Here is a 26356-nt window from a genome sequence, read left to right as displayed (position 1 = left end):
CTTGGAAAAGACGTTTCCTCAATTAAGAGGCGTCTACTTAGTTAGGATTTTTTGGAAGTGTATGTGTTAATTATTATGTGAACTATTACTATTGTTTTAAAAATTAAATTTACTTGCCCGGAGAGTGTTTTGATGATTTTATTGGTTTTACGGTACATTTATAATCACTAAATAATTACGAAATGAATTAAATAAAAAAAATATACGTAAACAATTTAGAGTAAGAATTTAAAGTCGGTAATAAAGCCGAAAAATGCCCGTAATTACCAAAAAGTTTTCTACGATTAGGCGTGTTTGGAACCCATTATATAAGTTGAATGATGCTATTACAGGAAAGCCCAATATGTTTCTAGTTTCAATCAAATAAGCTCTTCTGGTATTTATATCATATACATAAGCAAGTGATAGCTATAAATGATCCTAAATAGATAATGAATGAAAAAATATTGGAAACTAGTTGATATATTACGAAGATGCATTTAAATGGCAGGTCACTGTTACGGCTGAGACGATGAAAAGACCTATTATGATGAAGACAACACCTTCCCACGTTCAAGACCTTCGGTATTGTTTGCTCAAGGTCGCCGGGTAACCCATGACGGATGTCGGCAGTACAGCCCCATCACGCGATGGTGACATTGCTATTGATCGCGTGGGAGTTGGTAAATTAGTGTCATCAATCTGTCTTCCAATTCTGCAATGATAGCTATCCGGTTTTGATTCGTGGTAGCAATTACAAGGTTTCAGCTATGATACCTGTCATTCTATGATGAAGAAACAAGTAAAACTAAACCTTATGCATTTGTGATAAGGTTAAAAATTTTATGGCACCTTTGGACATTTTACGTGATTTCAGAATACAATTGTTGCAGTTGATAAGTGAAAGAGAGGTTATTAAGTTTTATCGTAACTATGTAGTTTCAATCGTATATCGTTGATCTAATTTTAGATAATGGAAAACTAGTGTTAACGACCACCAGTAACGAAGTCTTAGTAGATATATGAAATATTTCTCAATTTATGACTTATGTCACTATTCCTCTATAATATTTTTCTGTACTACAATTTGAAATACCGCACTTTTGAATAAAGTACTAAGCTATTGGGGGGTTTAACGACTAAATTCTTGTTAAATTTATATATAATATTTAATCACTTCTTATACAAAGTACGGCGAACTTGATGCATAAGTTATACTCTTTAAATAGATAGAATTAATTAATAAAGCAGTACAGAAATAAATTAATAGGGGCAGGTAAGGAAATATTATTAAAAGAAATGTTATCAAAAAATTAAATTGACGAAGTATACTAAGTATATTTAACTAGCTAACTAAGTTACTAACTAGTATGATACGTTATGTGTAAATTACGTATTATATTTATAATAATTTATGTATTATGTAGAAAATAATATATAATAAAAACCAATATTGGCAATAGTATACGAATTTTTAATTTCGGTTCTGAAATGATTTCTACTCTTTATGTTCTTGGCTTTACATCGATTGTCTTAAAGTCGCTTTGAAAATTAAGAAAAAAAATGTCTTGTAAAAAGTAAGGAGGCCAGGACTGACACTTTACGGAACTGGCACCAAAAATAGCTCCAATTATAATAATAACCGCTTGTCATTAATGTTACGTAAAAATATAAGCTTTGACGAAATGATCTTTCTTAATATTTATCATACAATCTGGTAGTGTTTGTAATAGACGATATTAAAATTCTGTGAACATTCTAATTATGCTTATAAATGTAACATTGTAAATAAATGTGCTCAGCACGAAATCCGGTGACATTGGAGCGGGTTGGAAGTTAATGAGTTAGCAATTTGTGCGCTCGTGTGTTTGATATTATTCAATCCAATGACACCATGTTAAAGCAGAGCAAGGTCGTTCTTTTCATCTGGCCATTGTATAGGTGTACAGCTGCTTTGATCTATAAATTTATTGGCTGAATTAAAAACTCACGACAGCGATAATATATTTATTTTTCGGCAACTAATCAAGAGTTAGATGCGTTTTAATTATTAAGCAAATAACATGTTTACCTCTCTCATATCACTAGTTGTTTTAAATTTATAATGATTGGAAAACAACAACTGAATGTCTTGTATATTAAACGTTATATTCTTCGAATTACTTAATTGGTAAATTCCAAATTGGCGAACTTTCTTTATTGATTTAACAAAATATTTATAATCTTTTTTATGGAAAAAAACTTACCAAGAATAAACAGCCGCAGCAATGAGCGTGGCCCAATGTTGGAACACAGTAACGCACTTCACTTAGTCAATTTAAATCAGTTTTACAGGTAAACGGAGCAGGGCGACGTTATGCGATATCTTCGTTTCACAACCCTACAATTCGTACTGACACATGTCGAAAGTGGCGCGAATTATTATTCGATTAATTATTCGTGAAATCGTTTCGTGTTCGACAATTGTTTGTCACTTATCACAGTCACCGATGGCACCGTCAAAGACCTGCAATAAGAAAAAAAAATTGTCATACAATATTTCCAAACTAGTTAGCATATTCATGGCACATAAAATATGAATTGTTTTTCGAACGTGTGTTCGTTTCACATAATTATTAAATACGAATCGTTATTTAAAATTGAATTTGTTTTGTGATAAAATAAATAACATCACGCGTTTCTAATAAGAGAATTAATTTTCTAAAATAATGCTCGCACGTATAGGATATTACAATAGATTCAATTTCACATTTTTGTAGAGATACTGTATCAAAAATAAACTATGGCGCTTAAACAAATGTCACTGTGTTTATACATCATTGAAAATATCATAGCTATGTTCTAAAATAAATAAACATAAAAGATTAACGATATAAAAAATGACTGGGTTCCTTAGTAAAAAACAGCATTGTAGTAGCGTTTAGTCTGCTCTGTAATAAAAAGCTGAGTTGGTAGTGTCCCCTTTAAGTTCACGGACCCTTCCGCTCCGTGAACTCAGCTCAGATGAAACTGTAAAAGCCTCCGGACTAACAGCGCCTACATAAACAGAGAATAAGTAAGTAGTCCCAGCTGTTAGTCCTCTTATAATATCTTATATTTTTTTTGAGTCAATCAACGATAATAATGTACTTAACTTTTTCTCTATATATGTTGTATTAATCTTAGGTATACGAGTATCAACGTAGTGTGGTGGTTAAAAATGTTCAAAAACTGTACAGTTAAAAGGATTAACACAAGAATGCAATAAAAATATTATTATGAAAAAATCTGATTGTTAAAACTATTACTGAAAATATAGTTTTAAGACTTAAGTTGAGTTCCACACTAGCTAAGTGCAGGCAAAATTATTAATTAAAAAAAATTAATCTAAAACATTATCGATATTAGATTATACATTATATTTATTAGATTATATATTATAATGGAAACAAATTAGAAACACAAATGAAAACAAAAATAAGTATTTACGATTTGAATAAAGACATCGCCGATTACCTCGATGCCGGTGCCTCATCTTCACCTGTATTAACACAAATAAAATTAATATGCAAAATGGAAATATTTCCAGTCCAATAGCAATAAAGATTACCAATTTATCGATATTAGTATTCAATTAATGTTAGAGTTTCAATATTGTTCACTTTGTTTTTTAATGTAAACATTATATTTACTCAGTAGCGATTATTTTATAACGTTAGATATAAATAATATTTTACGAAAATAGGTAATGCTAATTGTAGCATGTTTACAATAACTTTTATGTATCTATGTGTTGATGTTCCTAAACAAGGATTTTTTTTACAGAGAATCTCCCTTGTTTGATTTATATTTAGGAGTAACAAAATAATGAAACTTATTTATTCCCAATAATTCAAGTAATGTTAGCTACAATATTTTTCACTTTGTATTTTATTGTAAACACAATATTTCCTCGGCAGAGTATCAGTTCATAGCATTAGACATATTTTTACGAGTATCTAACAAACTGCTAATTATAGCACACTTAAAATAACCAAAAATTTTATGAATTCTTGAATAATAATTGGAATAGGATATTATTTACATAGAACATTTATTTGGTATCAGAAATATATAAATATTTTCGAACTTAAAAATGCTATTTACGCCATATTTGAAATAGATTATTGAGAATCATCTAAAGTTTCTGAAAGCTAGCTTTAAAGTATTTTTATTAGTTCCTTAGGTCTTCTAAGATCTGGAATGGCGAGCCGGCAAGCTTGCTTTAATACCTCCACCCATAAGTTGAACAGAGGACTTTGTTAATGTCTTCGGAAGAGGTTGGGTGCAAGTTGCTATTAATATGTCTTTGTGGAAATTTATAGAGGAGGCCTGTGGACACTGGACGTCATATGGTTGAAACGATGACCATTATGACATAATTATAAAATTATTCCGTATAATGTACACGTCGGCTATCAACTACTTGTTATTTATTTGTTTCCATGGTTATGGTGTCAGTTTTTGTCTAAGAGTGCATGTCCTTCGGCTAAAATGATCAAGATAATGATTTTTGGTGAAGGGAATCTCAATTTTTTTAATTTAAATTACAAATAGTAATAAAATGAAGCCATCAATTTTACCCCGATCGTTTTATTCACACAGAACTAACAAGCACGTGGAATCAAAATGTCATCTTACTGGTCATTATCTGACGGCACTATATAATCTAGACAGATTTGTTTACGTCGCCAACAGCAGCGACACAGATGCACTAATTTCCTACTAATTCGTACTTTCGCTGACGTGTCGTAAATAACGATTGCATGCATTTGATAATCAGTATTGCGCCTTACACTCTTGGTGTTTAGAAACAGTGTTGCATGCTATGTTCCCCTTTTTATCTACACGCGATTAAGCCTGGAATGGCCTCCATACGTGATGTAACTTATGACATTTTAACGTGAACGTGTTGTTAACGTAAAAACCGATGGTTATGGATTGGACGATTATCATTAAGGTATGGCACGATCGTTTCTTGTTTAAAAGGAAGCGTTGCATCAAACGAGCCCGTCTTGAGTTACATTAATTTTAATATATTATATCACGAAGGTTAATTCTCTGCTTGTATCTATTTTTAATTTGTGTTTCCTTGACCTTGCGTTTTTATTTTGAAATTAATCACTAAACTATCAACAACCGGAAGTTATATAAGAATTAAGATTTAAAAGTTATGTGTGTATTGTCCGACGCATATAAATATCAAATTATTATTAATTTTAACATTATGTCTATTAAATAAACAGGACCAAAGTTGAACCAATGATCAAGAAACTAAAATGCTTTATTTGAACGTTAAGTATTTATTTAATTTGAATTACTCAGTGAAAGTGTGGAAATGTTTTCATATAAAAAAAGAATGTATCAACATAAAATGTAACCTGTTGTCGTTATGATACATATATCAATACTTGGAACATTATGATAAGAACAAAATTGTAACTGTAATCATAAAACTGCAATGTAATTAAACATCTCGTGTTACCGCATGAGATAAGTAACTGTTTTAGTTTCAAGATCTAGCTGACATCGTTAACTATTAGAAATTCTATGAACCCTATTTACCCGATGAAATGCAATCTTTATTCTGAGATTTAAGCGAATAACTTATGAACAATGAATAATTTTTATTAATTTTAAAAGATCGCAGTTAATTTTTTTTCGATATTTTGCTTTCTGTACAGCACTTATGCTCACGGGTATTTGTGAAAGAACATCGATTCCTACCAAGGATGATAGGCGAAGCTACAAAATTAAAAAAGGACCATTTTTAATTCTTTTTTAACCATTTTTTAACGGCTGGGTGCATTCTTTGTTGATCGGGCTTACAAAAATATTTAACAACTTTAAGGTACTTTTAACTTACTATGGCTTATGGAACATAGTTGCTTTTCACACGACAGGAATCATCATTATATCATCATGTCATTTCAGTCGTAGAACATCCTCTGCTAGATATGTCCATGGTTGCCCTCCATATATTTCTAATAGGACTGGTTGGAAGCAACCTCCATCCAGCGTCTTTCGATGACTTTAACAAGGTTGTCCGTCCTAAACTGCGCTTGACGGTCTGTGGTCTCACTTTCAGAACTTAATGCTTCAGCCGCCATATGTTCTGAGCACTATGTAGTCTGAGCACTGCCACTTTAACTTGCCAATCCGATGGGCTATGCTGATTAGTTTATTTCGACTACAGGTTACGGGTACGGTTATTCCTGATTCGATCTTAGAGAAATCCCGATAACAGCTTTTTTCATGACTCACTGATGGTTATGTAAAAATAAAATAACGGTTTATTTTATTTTAAATATCCTTTAAAAATTAGTTTTGTTTCATATATAAATACGGCAAGTTATTCTACCAGTATTAAAGAAGAAATCTGCAGTATATATCCGCGCTATCACGTACCAAATTATTGACCATATGTTGTTGGACCTCAAATGCTCACTTCGAAATGTAAATGGCAAACCGCCGACAGGTTGTCCTCGTTACGAATTGTTGACCCACTGCTCGATCCACCTGACGGTTACCGAAAATTTGGTTACGTAACTGTTGGGGGAAGATTACGTATAATTTATGGATGGTTCAATTATACATATTTGTGTTAAGAATTTCATTTATTATAAGTATAACCTCTTTACATCACGTTTTTTTATTTCGTATGTAGCTGTTTAAATACTTTGCGAGATCACGTTAGGAATAAGATGCAATCGATATAGTCCAGTGGATTGGTAAGTTGGCAGTGAACAGGCCACATGGCGCGCAGAACAGAAACACGTGGAACGTTCACCCAAAAGATGAACAGACGACCTAGATAAGGTCGTTGGAAGACCGCTGTAGGCTGCTGCTAACTAGTTTTATTGGACACGAGGGAGGCCTATATCCAGCAGTAGATGTTCTTCGCCTGTAATGCTGATAAAGATGAAATGTTTTAAGTTAGGTTGTCAATTATTAATTTACGTGTAAAAAAGTTTCTTCCATGTCATTTGTTGAAACGTGATTCGAATAATTTTAGTATCAAATTCTAATACTTTTACGTTTTAGTTTTTTCTCAATAGCAATCTTTTGTTTTGATATTGCTTATTTAAAACACTGTTTATTTTTTAATTGATATAACCAACCGCAACGAATTACAATAGACTCTTAAATAATTGTTAAAATAACGTATCTACCTTTCTCATTTCATGGCCGTTGGTAGTTACTATAATGTTATGCACTATTACGGCAATGTTGAAAAATCACTAGAGCTTCTGATCAAGCACTTGTGAAATCATTACGAGAATCGACTACGATTTCGAACTTGAAATCTTGATCTCCTGAACTTTAGAATTTATGTTTATTGATAATGTTATATATAAACATTGTCTGTCTTAGCAACAGTTTCTAAATAGTAATTTCTAGTTAGAAAATAAGATAGATAAGTTAGTTAAGATAAGATAAGACAATTAATATTCATGGTATTGATAAAATATTCACTGTTTTCATACAGGCTGTCCCATAAATCAACGTGGAATGGAGTGAAAGCAGAAGAGGTGTCTTATCTCAGAAAATTACTTAAAAAATCTTTATGGCATGATTTGAAATTATTGCCTTTGAAAAAATAATTTCATGATATTATATTCAAACATATAAAACAGATTTCAATGAATGTTACTAAGAAATTCAAAACACGTGAGAAAGATACAATAAATTTAGATGAAATATTTGACGTAAAAACATTAAATATATAAAGTGATGGACACATACATTAGCGAAGAAATAAATAAGGCATATAACTTAGTGGATTTTACACAAAGATGTGTACAGTGACGGCTGCACATGATGTCGTTTGCATAATCAATAATATCATGTGGCGACGTTTATTTGCTTTTTATATAACGTTACAACACTAACTACGTACTTTTGAAATGGAATCTTAGATTTTTTATACACTTCGTTATGAAGACGTATATGTCTGATGGAGATGCCAAAGCAAGAATAAAATACAAAATACCGATTACAATACAAAATTAACATTTTATAATTCATTAAAAAGCTAAAATTGAATTCATAATTACAGTGGTAAAACATTCACGACTTTTACTCTTATAATCAATCACCCTATATACAATAATCGTTAAATTATTCTTCAATTAATTACAAAATGTTTTATTTGTATGAACTGACTCTGGAATATGTTACATTATAATATACATGTAAAAGCTTTAAAGCTGTGATGTGATCTTGTTTGATGTGAATTAATATTTGGTACACCCTATACAAAAATCTTTGGTTACAGAAGTAATAAATACCATAACAGAGATATGAAAAGAAAAAGCCTTTTCGAAATGTTAATGACTATATAGAACTATCGATAATTTAAATAAAACAATTAAAATCTTTTTAAATGAAAATGAGTCCCCGAATGTTTTTCAAGGTACAAAACTCGGCTACTTTTTTTACGGCTCGGTTTGTAAAAATAGTAAATATTCAATTTATTTCTTCATACCAACTACCGAGTATTTTAAAATACCTATCTCCATCTGTGAAATATTTGACGCCATTCAAAACCAAAAAGGCATGTTAAGATGTAATCAAACTAAAAATATATAGTAGTATAATGAAAATATGATCACATTGCTATTAAGATCATGTGAAAATTTTATACAGTAAGTGAAAACGTAAAATTGAAAAAAGTTTCTATTAATAATGTTTTTTTTAAGTTTAAACAAAATCTACAATAAGAGAGGCCGTATCTAGCCTAAGCTCTAAGCTGTGTGTTACGTACTCCTTTTAATAATTCCATTTCATCTCATTAGGTGTTCGGTGTCGGCAAGTGTGCGCGGCAAATAGTTGCGTTTGTCCGAAATACCTCGGCGGCTGTAGGTGCAACGCGAAAGTAAGCGGGCCCGGGGACCGGTCCGCGAAGGCCGCCCGGCGAACGCTTTTGTCTAATGCCACGTACAACTCATAAGCGGTAGCGAGTAAATCGCGTGAACAATTTCTATTAGCGTTACTGATAGTTTATTAAGAAAAATTAATTTCTGTCACTAAGATCGCGATAAGCATTTTCATTCAAGGGTGCCCGAAGCCGAACCTCGGCTCGTTCAATATTATAATATATATAATGTACAAGTGAATTCGTGTAAGAGGAAAAAGATTAGGCGCCTATTTAAGTATATGGGCAATATGTAAGAAAGATCGAGAGCAGTGGAAATTAAAAATGATACCGAAGGTCTAATATTTACGTCGTAACAATTTTTAATTACATTTTTTTTATTGTAACAAGAAGTATTATCCAGCGTCTACGTACAGTATTTTGTGCGTCTTGTACATGTATTCATTAAATTAGTAGCATTTTCATGTATCGTATCACAATACACTCTAAAATAATACCTCCCAATTATCATGTCATAAACTTAAGACGTTCATTAAACAAAAACTGAAGAAATGCTCTACCATAATTTTAAGAATATTGTAAAAGTAACCTTAAATAAAAAACCCGTCTGATTTTGTTGTGGGTTAGGGCACGTTTGGAGCCCCCTTGTAGCATCAAGTTAAAGTATGCCATTGCAGGGGAGTTCACTCTCATTCTAGTTTTTATCAAATTAGGTTCTTTTGGCATTTTACTTTTGACGTATATTTGTGATCACTGTCAATTACCGTATATGGATAAATGAATGAAAACTACTAGTAAAATACATTAGATCAGTTTAAATAAAAACATAATTGTCTGAAAATTCAAAATAATTGAATAAATATATAGTTGTGTGTTAATATTTTAGGTCACTTCTGTACCGTCGTCAACGTGTCTAATGTCGCTCGCCTGTTTCGACTTGTCCCGCGCAAAAACGTGCAGAAATGCTTCGACAAAAACGCATACTGCACCACTCCTACCACCGTAACGTCCACATTCCCTCTCGCTCCAACTACTTACGGAAACATCCTGTTGTCCTTGTCGCGTGGTTTCCAAAAAGACAGTGAGTCGGTGTTAGTAAATAAAACAGGGCAACCGATATTACAAGTATTGATATTGGTATAGCGTTGAAGAGCTTAAATATTTGCGAAACTATATTTGTACAGTCAAATGAGGAGGTTAAACCGAAGTTACATAATGTTTAACACCTGATGAAATTACACGTTAATATTTAAGATATGTATTTAAACCTAAACGTAATAGTGTTTACTCTATATTAGTAATTTACCTATTTAAGTTCGGTATAACGAAATCTTCCATGTTGTATTTGTATTTCTTTTTTTTATAATATAACTTTCTGTTCACAATTTTAAAACATATGTAGTTAGGAAAAGTTTGATCAATAGCTAAAAAATGAATTGGGGTGAGACAAAAATCATGAGTCATCTCTGTGTTTCAGTAGATACTTTTTTTAAAGATTGTAACAACAATAAATTATACGTTCTTTTATAAGTAAATAGAATGTCAAGGTCTGTACAGGATGTACAGTACTGTAGTGTAAAACCTTTAAAACTTTATATGTATTGCTCATTTATAAGGAAAAAAGCTTTTAGACATATTTCCAATCACTCAGTATAGAGGATTCACACTTAAATATGTTAAATTAATTTATGTCTTCTATTGGAATCATATAATTAACAACAATTATTTAATTTTTATATGTAGTATTTCGAATTTCTAAACCACTTTTTTCCCACTATATAACATTATGTTATTTATTACTTCTGAAACCTTTGATTTGTGGATAGAATGTCCCATACATTAATAACAATATATTTATCCCTTTAAAGTTTTTACCACTATAAACAATTATCTTGTATATAAATATACATTATATCTGCGTGTGCAAAAAGGACCTAGTATTTAGACAAATAGGTTAATTAACGTTTTAAAACATTAAAAGGGCAACGATTCAAATATGGCGGATCGAAGTGTTTGAAGAATTTAGGACTTGTTAGCCATATTATTAAAGCCTATAAGATTAAAATAATATGTTTGTTAATATTTTAAATTTCGAATTAATCGTAAATCCAAAAATACTTTAACATAGATTAAAAAATTGCTGGTTTGTTAGCCACATTGATAGATATATATATAGATATAAACATTTATAATTTTGCTTTAGAATTCTATTAAGACATAAACGTCATAGGTAAATATTTTATTACTGACACAATTCAATTATTTCAAAAAACAATAGAAAAAAAACATGTCAGTGTGTTATAACAGATAAAACATAACAAACAGATAAAACTAACAAAAATAATGCAGCTGAATAGAACGGAATAACTTCATGATGTCACACACCTTCGGTTTTCACGAGAGCTGATAGTCGGTTGTGTCTTTAATTGCATAATATGATTATGTAAATTAAAAATTGAATTCACTTATAGAAAGTGTTGTAAAACGTTCGCAGTGGCTTCGTTAACTTGCTGCAATTACTCTGCCTTATCTATTTTAATTTAAATAATGTTTTTTTTGGAAATTATTACCGCATATTACACACATATTCAAATGTCGAATTTAGTTACAAATTTAAATGTTCATATCGATATGCATGTTAAGAATAACGAAACAGTTGCATAATGATAAAGAAAAAAAAAATTAAGTCGCTTTTTGTCGTCGTTCGTGATAAATTTCTACAGATTGTGAATATAATTAAATAATTTAAATAGCGTACGTGATTATGCGCAAAATAACAGACTGCAATAAGATTGCTTTACTCTGAATAACGCATGAAAGGTTTTTGACAAAGAATTGTTTACGTCATACTTCAATAAAATTATCGACATTATTTTTACACAATGTTATACCCTATGTAAAATATCGAATTTATATTTGATAAAAAGATTATATTAATTTACTAATGCATAAACTAGTATTATTTATTTATTTATATATTTCATAAAATATTGCTAAGTATACGAATAAAACCAAATTGTATTTTGATAATGTAACATAAGGCCTTTATAGCAAATATAAAGACATTATAAAGTTGATTGCTTACCAGATTTAATTTTATAATCAATATTATATGGTTGCCTATATTGAGTCAATGACTCAAAATATCTGACATTTTTCGGTCAAATAAAAAAAAAGTAAATAAAAGAAAAACTTCACATTAGGGATAAGTTCAATTCTACAGTTGTCGTACTCAATATCATGAACTAGATCTTAATAAAATACAATTCAAAATCGATTATAATAAAGCAGATGTTTATTGCTTTGGTTTCTGGTAGTATTAATAAATTCCTGTCGATTATCTTGCCATGACATCAGTTTAGATTGTAAGGTCTCGTTGGTATTCATAATATGTTAATAACGTACAATTCATTTCTATAAGGATACATTCAATAAACATATTTAAAGTACGTATTATATAATCCCGTTTTATTTTTATTACTCCCTATACAGATACATTCATCACCGCAATGTCATAATGTTATATTTTTATAATGTAATAAATTAAATAATAACCGACAAGTAAATAAGAGGTATAATGATATAAGTTATATTATAATAAAAAAGTGAAACTAAAATGTTGGCAGAAAATTAAAACTAAAAAAATAAATAGTCCGGTACGAAAACTCGTTGAAGTCTTTTACAAAGAAGTTTTTATTAAAAATTTAAAATATGTTTAAACTATAATCTTGTCACGGGTGTAATTTTTAGTTTTATTTTTTTATATTCAATAAATATTAAAAAAACTTTGTTATTCAATTTCTTACAAATTATAGTTACAATGTTAAAATATTTATTAATGGTAGATTTATTTTAAATAAGATTTCTAACCAACGTAAGTTTAAAATTATTTTATACGCGAACTTATATTTTATACACGTTTTATTATCCTGTCGTATGAAGGAGCCGATTGCAAAAAAATACGAACGTGGATCCGTTAAAAACTAACAAAAGCATATCTTTAAAAATAAAATTACAAACCTGCAAAATAAGTAAAATCAAGCACAAGAGACACAAAATCCTTTAACGTCCATTCCACTAGCACATGAAATCGATTTAAAAATTATTAAAAAGTTTAAATTTAAACCGTTGGTGTGAGTAGTTTGGTAGCGGTTTGGTCCGCGGTGCGCGCGCGAGTGGCGCCTCGTCACATTCCGTACGCGACCGACGCCATTGTTAACCAACCGATTTAGGAAGGCCTTTTCCTGTATTAGTGTTCCTGTCTTGTCCTTAATATACCTTAAGATCCGTTACTTTGTTTTGGGACGGTGCAACTGGTCTAACTTAACTATACGTTGCTAATTTATGTACAAAGATATAATTTAATCATAACTACATTCAGTATATATATCATTACACTGTTTACTGGCATTTAACTTATTTACTACCCTTTTTTTGACAAATACAAGCTATGTGCTTTTAGGAATACAGATCGGTATATAAACAGTATGATTGATAACAGATGTGAAAGCTTTAAAAGGGTAAATTAATAGCTTATTATACAGCAAAAATCTCTAAAGCTTTTACATCTATTTCCGATAATCATGTATAAAAAAAAATTTTTTGTTACATTATTTAATTTTCACTGTTGTCATGCGATAGTCCAATAACTTATGGCAGTATAAATTGTGCAGGATCAGATAGTAAACAATAATTAATTGTTATAAGTAGTAATCTGAAATTTGAAAATAATTTTCTTAATATATTATTATTTTGTTATTTAGTATTTCTGAAGTCATTGATTTTTGAATAGGATACATTAATTGTCAGTAAATGTGCTGTATAGATTATCGAATGACCCTTTTAAAACTTTTACACCTATAAATAACCTCTGTAGTTATAAACAGATTTCGTATTTCCGTGATTGTAATGAAGTTGAAATTATATTTAATAGAATTTATTATACGGTCGATTTAAGTTATCTAGCCTAATTTCAAACACAGGAAGTATCACAAAAAGAGAACGGATTATAAACAAAAACGAAACTTAGCGTAACCGAGTCAATTGATTTGTTTCATAGTAAAAGGAGAATTGGCTGTGTTAATATAAATAAGTCGCTTGCTGTTCGTGACGGTTTTGTCGTTGGAGTTAATTACAATATTTTCTATCTGGTCGATATAGCTGTAAAAAACTTTCATGGTCAATTATTAGATTAACGTCAATGTGAGCAGGAAATCCTAAAAATTATACATAAGTTTTAATTAAAGTTTCCTAAATATATATAGCCTAAACTGAATGCAATATTTATTGTTTATGACAAGTATTCTAGACACAATAACTTTCGTCCTTCGTCGTTTCAGCCTTAGACGCCTTTTGTAAGGCACAATATTATCTATGGGGTCATATCATAATCGCCACGCTTGGTAGGTGAGTAGAGGTTGTATTATGGTACGCAGAGGATGCTGCTGCCCATCCTCTAGAAACTTGTTTTTGAAGTGTGAGATATATAAGATTGTATTCAGGCAATCGAACCCGAAACCTATGATCGCAAGCCTCAGTCCTCTATCGCCGGGCTACTTATCACACCCATCTTTCATTCATTGCGTATTCATTATGTTTTAAATATTCTTCGGCACAATACTAACTTCAGACTACATCAACCGATATCCAATCAATTAAATTGATGAAAAATCCGAGGTGAAGATTTTTGAAGACTTTGGAAATGATATTAGGGATAGAATGCTTAAACTATTCATTAATTATTTACTTTTTTCGCTCTATAGCGTACTATAACGAAAGTATAAAACCTTATATATAATCAATTTAATATATATTGAACGTGTCTTTTTTATTTTCAGGGAACTGTTTAATTTATTTATTGATGTTTAAATATAAACTGGCGTGATTATGGCCAGGGCTATGTACGCCTATAATAGGTAAACCTTTAATTTTGTACATTGTGTTATGAAATTGGTGTGCATGTTAAAAATAAATAGATGTTTATGTTGTATAGCTTAACAGAGAAAGGTTATCGTATTAAAGACGCGGATGGATAAGACGCGATAAAGTGTGGAATTTTATCTAACATTCTCTGGATCTATAACACCTTTTAAAGTTTTTTTGGAGTCAATGTATTGATCATTTTTGTGAGCAGGACTATGATCTTTTGTTCTAAAGTTATTAACGTTTTGCACATGAATTTCAATGATTTGAAAGATGCAATTTAATGGAAAAAATAATTGATGTTACATATTTCAGAGATCACTTTATAGGAGTGATTGTCAATAGGTGTAAAAGCTTTAAAACTTGGAATATGTGCAATACATTAACATTCTCTACACACTTTTTGTGATGAATTCCAATTCTTATTATAATTTAGAGAATTATGTTCCATTGTAGTCTTTATGTTTTGGAATAAAAGAAACCGTGTACTTGTTTATTTTTAATCAAATATTATTAAATTAAAGTTATAAAATAATATAGTAATGATTGTGATGTATCGTATAAAACGGAATAATTTAAGAGTAGCGTCAGAACTCTTTAATTTACCAGCATAATACGGTAAGACAATGCAATAGCAAAAGCTCGCCAGGTATAAAGTCTGTTATCGCCAGGAGGAATACTCGGAATTATAGCTGATTACGACCCCCCCGAAACGTGTCTGTTGTTGTTCGTTTGCGCATTCTTTTATTATTAGTATTATAACGGAGACAAGAAATCTTTTCTTGTTTCTTTTTTAAATTACTCCTCTAACTCTATTTTGAACTGAAGTAATCGATGTGTTAAATATTTTTCAAGTTTTGATATCAAGTGTTTATAAAGATACTAGAGTAAATTTTTGTTTCTTTGTAGTGTTTAATTTACGTGTTTCTCAAAAATTTCACTTTACGTAAACTAACGTACCAGACGTACAGACGTCTGGTACGTTAGTTTACGTAAAGTGAAATTTTACTACTGACGTGTATTGCCGATGGTTTATAAATTTTATTTAAAAGTTATAGCCATATGTTATTGGCTTGTCGCAGTTAAAATTTATATATATATATATATATATATATAAAATATATCTCACAGTGAACACTTTGTTTATCGAATTAATATCATAATAACATAGGACGATTACACTGCAATACTTTAATAAAGTAATTATAAATTTATTATAATGCATGCATGATCCACGATGAGACAGTTTTGGTTTTTACTAAATGATTTGCTTTGAATAAAATTGGTTAAAAGCAAGTTATTCACAAATTTTTTTTGGAATTGGTGGTTGTTGTTGAGTCGCTGTCAAGTTTTGTGCTTAGCAACATATTATGGAATTTATTTTTTATAAATAGTTACATTAAGGATTTATTCTACTCGGTAGATCGTCGGCATAGTCAAGGATCTTTGCAGGAAGGCCTAGCCTTGTAATGGGTGTTTATTGGACAACATGATAATGTTGACACGTGTTACATTCTAAAAGTTATCATAATTATGAAAGCAGACCAAAACAATAATCTACGAGATAAGCTTATTATATGTACTCATACTTCGTCAAAATGTTTTAAAAACTTTTTGTGGAACGCTTTATCAAATGTTATCTGTCTAAATAGTTGAAACTATTAGGTTAAGTGATTGAACAATTTATTTTTGGAACGTAATCTTGTCGTTTTTATCATTCTGGCGCATTGGAATTTGTGACAACTGTCGTAATTTGTTTAGAATTGCAAGTTTCATTCTTGACAAACTGTGTAAGAAACACTTGTTACATTTAAAGTAAAAGTATGTCAAGAAATAGTCCAGTGATTGAAATGCACTGTGGCAGGAAGCGTTTGGGGTAATGAGCAAGTGGGGCTCCGGGCGGCACTGGAGCGGAGACTGGCTGCCTGCCGTATCGGCTACTCGATATGGGGGAGCGACACTTGAGTGTAACGCACTCACTTGTCTCAAGACGATGTTTTTTAAGTCGAAGGATACACGGCTTTGTGCCTCTTTGCGGACGTAAGCTTTTTTTCTTTTAATTTTTTATATGTTTTGCTTTCCGGATTACTCAGCACGATGAGTAAATTCACAATTTTATTTAAGTTTCACACGCTTAAAATTATTTTCAAAATCTTTGAGTAATTATGGTAAAAATCCTCAATTTTTTTCCCATGACACATTGTAGCCATATTCAAAATCTTTGTGCAATTATGGCAAAAATTTTCAACTTTTATTTTCCCGTAATACATAGTAGTGGGATTGCATGTTAAGTCGTTATTGGTTGACTAGTATAAGACTGTGTATCACATATAAATATGTTTATCATAGACTGTCGGTAGAATGCGGGTCATTTGTAAATATGTACAAGCGCACGTTTTGTATGTCCATAAAACAAAATGATAATATTCCTAAAGGAGACAACAAAAAAAAAAAGACCTTAAAAATCATATGACTTTTTTCCATTCATAGTCGCTGCAATTAGAATTTCACGCCAAATGTCATTAAAAATAAGGCATCATAATAAATAAGCACAGAGCGCGTGCATACAATGTGTTAATTAAAATTCCATATAATTTACAGATTCGTTAAAGAATCAGTAAAGATTTAAGTAAAGTTCTTTACTAATTATAATAAAATACAACGAAACCTTAAGTATAATGAGTACGGAGATAATGACGCGGTAGGTCATTATCCTTTTCCTGATTATAAGCGCATCTTCAGAGAGCCTCAATTAAGTTGGGTTGACTAATACGTTGTGTCAATATTTTGCACGTTAAGGAAATTTACTGAATTTGCGTTTCTTCACATTCGCATAAGTGTGCTTAATCAAACCCATCATTTGCAAATAAATCTCAGTGTATATAATATTAGGGGGACCAGAAAGTAATGTCGCTTTCTTAATTTAAATTCACATGACTACATTTTTAACAAGTTTTTATTTCTAATGAACAATATATTCACCTTCGTTATCAACAACATTTTGCCATCAAACATACAAATTTTCAATACCAGAGCAGTAAAAATCAATCGGTAATATAAATATGTCGACAGAGACAACATTACTTTCCGGTCTGCCTAATATATGCTTTAATGCGATTTAATTATAAAAAGTTAACATTAAAATAGAATTAATTCACATTGATAAGTTTTAAGATATTTACAAATGTTTAAACTATGCTCTGCTTAATCATACCTTTGTAGTATCCGTCATTTAATTTAGCACATCTAAAATATATTTCAAATTACAAATTATGTGTTTCAGAAAATAGGTACAAACGACTGTACTGATAAAAGATTATAAGTTCCAACAAAAATATTTTTGAAGCGTCTAATCATATGCCGCTATAAAGTAAAACAAAGAGTAAAGTACTCAAAAAAATCTATTTATTTCAAACTTTTGTTTTTTGTTGTTATCTCTAATGTTTCGAGTAATAATATATTGATGAATAGCATAGACATCTGTTCTAACCTGTTTAAGGTTCGTACACAATTTTGACTACCTGCATTTGTGATTGAAAAGATGTGAATTGGACAAAATATTTTATTTAGAATAGTCATGTCCGTCTTGATCATTGTGACTACATATCGAGATTTCTTATTGAATTGATTCTTTATTTACTTCTAGATTACCCATAATAATATTAGGTGAAAATTATGGTAGATCTAATTTGTATATAAATTGAAAATCATTTTGATTACTATTTATATCGGTTTTATCTGCGTTAAACAAGGGTACAGCAGTGGTAGCTCAGCGGTAGAGGACTGACATTCATTACTTATTATTGGATTCAATTCCCGGGATACAATCTATAATAATTCACACTTTGTGCAATAATCATATAGGATTGTCACAATTCAAATCACGATTGCACACAAGCAAGTTTCCAGAGGATGCGTACCAGCATCCTTTGTCTACCATAATACCACACAAACAATCGCCAAGCCGCCTGCCAAGCGTGGCTATTATGCTATATTCTTTAAAGATATCTTTGGCGGAGGTTTATGCGTCAATGGACTACATCAACGAACGACGAAAGAAATCGAATTACCCTTAATGTTTTGTCTATTGGACTGCGACTAGTCAATATGCTTTTGACAGTCTATCTAGGTAGGTAGCAAATGAAAAAAAATATGACGAAATCTTTATAATTGTAACATTGGATCTATTCGATTGTAAACATGCATAAAAGGAAATTAATAGAGGTTTGGATTTGGGATGCTAAATCGTTCATAATCGAGGCTACACTATAATTACAAGGCTGCTAACATGCCGTGACGAGCACATGACATCCGTTGCGTGATCTTGTAAAAAAAAACCAACGCTCAGTGAATCCCAACGAGCGCGGGTGAGTCACGCAACCGCCCTTACCAATGGAATTACTACAAAAAAAACTACAAAGCCCGTCTTCAATGGGACTTTTGCTTACTCACTATATATACTACGAACTACATAATTGCGCAAACACCTTCCATCTTTGATTATATTGTTAATTCTTGATAGATCTATTAACCGCAACAAACACTAGAGAAATTCAAATAAATTATTATTAAATTATATCGATAAGTCATTAAAATGTTACGCTTGTAAAGGACAGCAAAACACATCGACAAGTTTCACCTATTTTCTTGTTTAATGGGATAATCCTGCGGGGAAGGGAAAAGATTATGCGGAACTCCTACCGACAAAAACCGTTGCGTTGTTTCAACTACATTAGTCTTGTGCCTCAATGTATTAGGGTATAGTTGATGCTTCTCAACCGTTATTATAATATGAAGATGCGAGCAGAATTAACTCGTGCGATACCGCGGGGCAAGGGTATAGGTGCAGCAGATAAATCCGAATCTGTCGCCAAGTGCTTGTTAAAGAGGTTAATGTCCAAATCTCCCGTTTTGAATTTGTAGCTCTGAAGTTCTTTTTTCCTCCCTTTCCGCAACCTGATTATGCAACATTACTTATGACAAACAAGATCGTTCTCTTCCAGCTCAAAATCAAGACGAGACTCTCCACGATTTGCTTCCAAAGAGTCTTATTATATTTTTGGCCCTATCGCTCGTAGATAACTTAGGTGAAGTTCTGGTTATAGGGAATGCAGACAGTAGAATATCACGCGGACCTCCCGTTGGTCTGATCAAGTTAAGTATGTAACTATATAAAAACGAGCAGCAGTAATAGGTTAATGCCGGTCTGAGGAAAACAGAAGACACGAAGGCTCAAAGCCTTCGCTCAAACGATCCCCGTTTATGCCGTCAAGGTCTTAAGACAAATACAACCTTCAGAGACCTTCTTTTCTTAAATGTGAATGTAAAATGTTTCATTTTATTACATAAAATATATAAGTTTGTACATAAGCACGTATACATATATACATATATATATATTTATGTATAAATATATAGTTCCTATAAATATATATATATTTATAGGTGTTAAAAAGCTGTATGTCTTTGTTTGTATGTGGAGGCTAGAGCTTTTTAGGTTGCGTCTTTAGTATAAAACGCTTACATTTTATTGTGATATTTATTGGCCAACCTTCTAATGTAGAAAATTAAATAAAATATTGTGAAAAATATGATTATTGGTAAGGTTAGTTTGTTTGTGTTATTCTTAATGGAAATAACCTTCTAAAATTGTTAACGAAAATAATGTATAAGTTACGCACATAAATTTATCTCTTTAAGGTGGACATAGTTATATAAATTTATAACAAAGTTATAAATTTTTGGTTTCTATGAAAGTAAATTTAAACGACTTTCTTATTTTACTTCACTTGCATTAAAATGTAAATATTGACGTCCATGAATTAAAAATATTTTTATTTGTATAAAACGAAATTAATGTTTTCTTAATATTTTATTCTTCCGCATAAAACTTTCAATGTTAATAACACAAAAGAATATTTTATTATCAATCGTATTAACTTATATTGTTGTCAAAACGTTCCTATATAACTAAATAGCCAAATAAATAAAAATAAGTGGTAACATATCAATGACTTCCTTTTTCATTCAGTTAATTTTTTTCACTATGCCGGTACGGTGCTCCTTTGTCCAATGCTCTTCGATTCAATTAAATAATTTGGACAACAATGCACGTCAATTCCGTGTCATGAAAATTTCCTTTAGTTGAGTACGCAAACGAAGTACAGTCAAGATGTAACCGACCATAATTGCTATATTGGTTGAACACAATTGTTCTCACGATCATTAGTAATTTACGGCAGGGGAATCTTTATAACCCGCATGTGAGTCGGTTTTGCTTAAGACGTGTAAATAAGGAAAAAACTTATCAACTTGAATTTACATAAGCTGTTAATACCTACTCAATAAACGTATAAATTAACGATACGTTTTCAATGGTTTATTTTGTAATTTTGTCCTTATTACCTTATACTTATAACGAATACCTTCTTAAATAGCGATCGAAGTTAGCAATAAACATGCAGAGTATTCGTTTTATTTGCAAATATTTTTATATTTATTTACTTATTAGTAGAATAAAATGTAATTTTCATAACAATATTTCTATGATTTACTAATAACAATTCATAGTAATATTGCTAGTAAGTTACTAGCACAAACACAATATTTTTTTTTATCAAATGAAATCTCAAGAAGAGCTGTATTGATACCTAAACGAATTCTTTAAAATACAACTTCCAACAGTCGATTCAGTGTAAAACGACAAATGCTGTTTGTCTGTCAGAATATCGAGCTACATCGTGAAGTAAAGAGCTAAAGACAGTTAGCCTAAATCTATTTCCAGTATCTAAGCCCGTGGGCTCACCTAGGAGCCTCGGCCCGAGGCTGTCGCTGCTGTAGTAATATAACCGGATCGTAAGGTTACTAACTTAGGTCCTGTGGTTACATACTTCATGACATTATTGCTGTCTTTTGAATTAAGCATTCTAAATCGAAGGTGCTTGAGAGAACAGAACCCCGAACCTTTATAATTTAAACGAATCAATACCATTATTATAATTGTCTATTATTAAAACTCCTTCATTCGAAAAAGGTAGCTCTAACTCGTGGCTGTTTGTAGTTAGAAGGAATTGAGAGTTACAGAAGAAATGACGGAAGAAGCTTTTGTAAAACTTTTAACCTGGAGAAGAAAAATATGTCAGGAGTGTTGCGACATTGCAAGGGGAATATCAATAGTGCATAACGAAGAAGATATTCAAACTCAACAAATTTTAAGGTACCAGATAATGCGGCAACTATAAGATTTTTTTTGTAAGGCATTATAAATTTGAAAGAGTCACTGAAAACGTATTATGCCAAACGAAAGAATGAACTGGGAAATAGTGTAAATAGTTGGAAAGCTTTATAGCTATTAATAATTTATAAGAAATAATTAAAGATAAATAAATAAGAAGGTCCGCGTCAATGTACTCTTCAAGAGAGCATCTTGCGATCAGCGTGAACTAGAGTAGCTCAGCAACTCCCTCTCTATGCTTTTAGAAAATCTAGTCCGATCTCGAAAACAGATTTTATTACGGATTATAGGTAAAACCTTTAGAGGAGTGAATATATATCTTATTAGCCGAAAAAAGTTTAATAGCTTTTACACCGATTTCTAATTACCCTGTATAGTGATCATTCTGAAAAACGTTACACTAAATATTTTTATGTATCGGAATGCAACAAACCAAGTGGTGCGGTTTATAGGTACGGGGATAGATAGTAAACAATAATTAAAATTAATTGGAAGTAATTTCGAATTTTGAAAACGCTTATTCTTACAATGTTATCATTACGTTATTATTATTATTATTGATTATAAATCTATACATTAAACTCGCTAGAGCTTTTACACCAAAACCAATGACTCTGTATGTTTTATTTTTCTTTTATACATCACATTAGTTTGTGAATAATCGTTGGCGATAACTATTTGAATATTATTTATTTTTTTAATGTCCCTCTACAATTCGAGAAGGCCACTTTAAGTTCAAGGTCACAGATTGATAATACTTTTAGGTACATTGTGTTTGGCAGTGGCAACGTTAAAATCTTCATTCTAGTTTTCGTTAAACTCGTCCGTTGACATTTATATAAGTGGTTTAGTTTCATTAAATTATTCTACTTTTTTATCTTGATTCCGTTACTGATTTTTGTCAAACTATTATAAAGTTCTTATCTGATTTTTTTGTAAAGTATTATTTAATACAGTTGTATTACATAATACTTTGAACTATAAATTTAATTCTATGAATACATAACATTTATTTTAGAGCAGTTTTTTTTCGTTCCCCTCTTTGATGTGGGACAGGGACGTTACAATTCCGGGTCAAAAGTTCCTCAGATATATTTTTATTAACCTCATTCCTTCTTCAAAACATTCTTCTTCTTTTTCTTTCTTACTTCCATCATAAAGTTTTTCATTCCATAAGCATTATTGTAATTCAATCATTGTCTGTCATCAATCCTTTCCATTCCCAATGCATCACAGATTATTTATCCCATTATTGTTTCCTAGTTTTAAGTTATGACTTTTGTATCTTACTTTTTATTATATTTTACAACTAAATTATTATTATTCATCTTTTGTACTTTTTTATATAGTCTTAAATATTTTACATTGTTTTGGTCTTACCCGATGGTGGTAAATTTGTCATACCGCGTGAAAGACCACGTCGGTGAAGTCTAGGAACATTTTTATTAGAAATAGGTCAATGAAGGCTTCGTAGCGTAAACAAACGTTGTTCTAGTCAGCATGGATGGACTGGATATGGGCTCTTACTTAACGTGTATTAACTAACAATTCAGCAGAGAACCTCTTTCGAGGCCCCTTGCCTCTGTTCTCTTCATGGAATATAAGTGTTCGGCAGTACGTTAGTTCTGTGAAAATCTTTAAAATAATCTGCCCAAGCCCGGACTCCCAAACCCTTTAAGCTTAGATACAAATAATAGGTTCAGGCTAATCTCTGCCATTTCTAGCCTGATGACACAGCAACTGCAATTACGCAAAACAGTGATTTTCCTTTCAGTAATAAAACTCTGGTAAATAAATATATCAGTGTTTACGTCCAAATATGACACGGTTATCTTCGATAGAAGAGTTCATAAATGTAACCAAGTTTGCATCATTTGTTGATATCAGATGACATCAAAGTAAAGGGTTAATTCGACGCACTACACTCTAGAATGTTGTTGGAATAAATCTTTTGCAGTTGGCAGTGCTCATGTTGTTTTTTCCACATCTCGCCGCACTTTCCTAAGGCGAGATACAGCGGTTTCGGTAGGATTATATTTAAAAAGGCGTTACATAAAACATCAAGATTGAAACACCTTGCCAATATTTCATTTTCCAACTAGCTACCTTTTAACGATCTAACAAAAAATGGTTTGATTCCTCTACATATTTAAACGTTTTTTTTTGTTTCTATTCGACAAGTGATAATCATTAAAGAAATAGAATGGACCGCTGCGAAACAATTGATGGTCGACGTCGATAACTATAAGTGAAGAGATTGGTATTTTTAATTAATTCTCTCGTTATAACTGTTCTTTTGTACTAATGATCTACTTAAAAAATTTCTATACGAACATATAAAGGTCAAACTCGAAGTCTTCCAATGAAATAGAACTGAATAATTTAAGAATATTTTTGGCTAACCATGTATACATAAGACATATTTAGACCTTCCGTTTCTTAGTTTTAAAACTAAAATTAAAAATAGATGATAAAATAAATCTTATTGCAGCATTCAAAAGAGTTCTGTTCTTCAAATAAATGATGACAATTTTTTTTAATATTTAGATCCTTACTTGCTTTTCTTTTCTTCCTTATATGCTATTTTGCATCATAAACGTCGAGAGTATCGGAGATAACTTAAATGTTCATTGCATTACATCAGAATTTTTTGTTGTAACAACGCTTAATTGTACCATTTTAAGACATCAGCTCTGGTGTGCTTTTCTCAATTTATAAAGATAGTCAAAAGTCGTCAACCCCTGCAATTGTAAGGTGAAAAGGGTTCGTTCGAGTTGGGGTTCGAGTGTGTGACAGGTGCCCAGCGGCGCGCACCTTGCTTCCTCTTTAGTATTGCTAGCCGTTCTTCCTTCCTTTTCGGTATTAATTCTCGTCTTGGCATTATAAATGAATGCACCCTAAAGTATTTCGGACATGGAAACCATTCATTACGTGTCTATTAAAATTAAAAATAAAAACTTTGTTGGCTTTATTAACAAAAGATAGAGTCATTTTCAATACAATTTAATTGTACGTATGAATATTCATTAATTTACTTTAAAAATAACTAGAACAGTCACTTTTTGTTCGTTTCTCATCATCATTTTAGCCGCAGAACGTTCTCTGTTGGACATAGGCCTGCTTCATATCTTTCCGACCGGTTGGAAGCAACCTGCACCAAGCGTCTTTCAACAAGCTTAATATTGTCGCCTATCTACTTACTGGTGGGCGGAAGTTTTATGCTGCGCTTACGGGTCCGTTGTGTTTACACTAGAACCTCAAGACTCTAGCGGCCATGTGATTTGCGTGCCTGGTCTCTGTCGTTTCAACTCGGTTCCAACAATAAAGTTTATTCGACCTCGTGGAGAAACTTTAAGAACTTTTTTCATTCAGACGTGTCTTTCATATGCAAAATTTACAAATTCTATTTAAATGTTATTTTCTACAGTGATATTTAAATCTAATAAACTTCTTTCCTTATGTTAACATAATAACAATACGAGGTACTTTAATTCCTTATTCGGAAAAAAAAGTAAGTTAATTTTATTTTTATCATCCAAGGAAATAATGTTTTTGTTTTGTAATTTCTTGCGGTGTTATTTCACGTTAATCTAATAGTAATAGAATATAAAATCTAATAGAATCTTTTGCACATAGCAGTAAACAGACAAATGTAGACGAGCTTTCGAGTTGTAGAGAAAAAATAAGAAAACGATTATAAAAATAATATTATAAAAATTAAATAATAATTTAAAATCATTTTTAAAAATATATTGAAGTTGTCATATTTGAAATTAATTTTAAAGCTTTTTCGCGGCTTATGATATGGTATACCATTATTTATACTCAGCAGCCGGGTGAGTCGAAATTTGAACCCAAGCTCGTGACTCGAGCCAGTCCAACTGGTTTGATACAAATATCCGTACGTACAGAGAATCGAGGAAAACTTTGATCGAGACGCCTTGTCTTCGTCTAGCGTTATACTGAAGGAGTAGGATGCAAGATTTAACTTTATTTGTACCGTATTTACGTCTGAATAATACCGTATAATGCTTGAAGTGCGTTGGTACAAGATGTGGGGTAAAACACACGAATATCTTTTGTGGAGGCTTTATACAAACATCTTTTTGTCTTGTTTTAAGTAAACCTTTATATCCATGAAATATTTTTGTACAGATTTGGATGTAATTTTTAATGAAAATAAAATAAATATCTAAAAACCAAAACGTATTATAACCAATTAGTATAGATGTTACTCACAGTTATGTTGAAATGATCTGTAGTAATCACGTGGCGTCTACAAAGCGATTTTCTAGCGTCGATCTCTTGATTGATTCTGATAGCCT

The 26356-nt window shown here is 31.2% G+C and overlaps 1 protein-coding gene across 1 annotated transcript in view; it reads right to left on the bottom strand.

Moving 5' to 3' along the window:
* Positions 1 to 13033, bottom strand: part of LOC137929409 (uro-adherence factor A-like) — a 71467-nt gene extending 58434 nt beyond the window's left edge. Inside the window, exons 1-2 of the mRNA XM_068772340.1 lie at positions 12896 to 13033; positions 2226 to 2485 (exon numbers count right to left, since the gene is read on the bottom strand). The gene's annotated coding sequence lies outside the window, so the exon portion shown is untranslated. The remainder of the gene's footprint in view (positions 1 to 2225; positions 2486 to 12895) is intronic.
* Positions 13034 to 26356: the final 13323 nt, after the last annotated feature.

This window comes from Battus philenor, unplaced genomic scaffold, assembly GCF_028537555.1.
Source record: "Battus philenor isolate CCGP_79_NKW_IND1 unplaced genomic scaffold, ilBatPhil1.0.hap1 SCAF_5, whole genome shotgun sequence".
Classification (NCBI taxonomy): domain Eukaryota; kingdom Metazoa; phylum Arthropoda; class Insecta; order Lepidoptera; family Papilionidae; genus Battus; species Battus philenor.
Note: the sequence above shows the minus strand (reverse complement) of the source record. Positions and strands in the feature narration are given on the sequence as shown.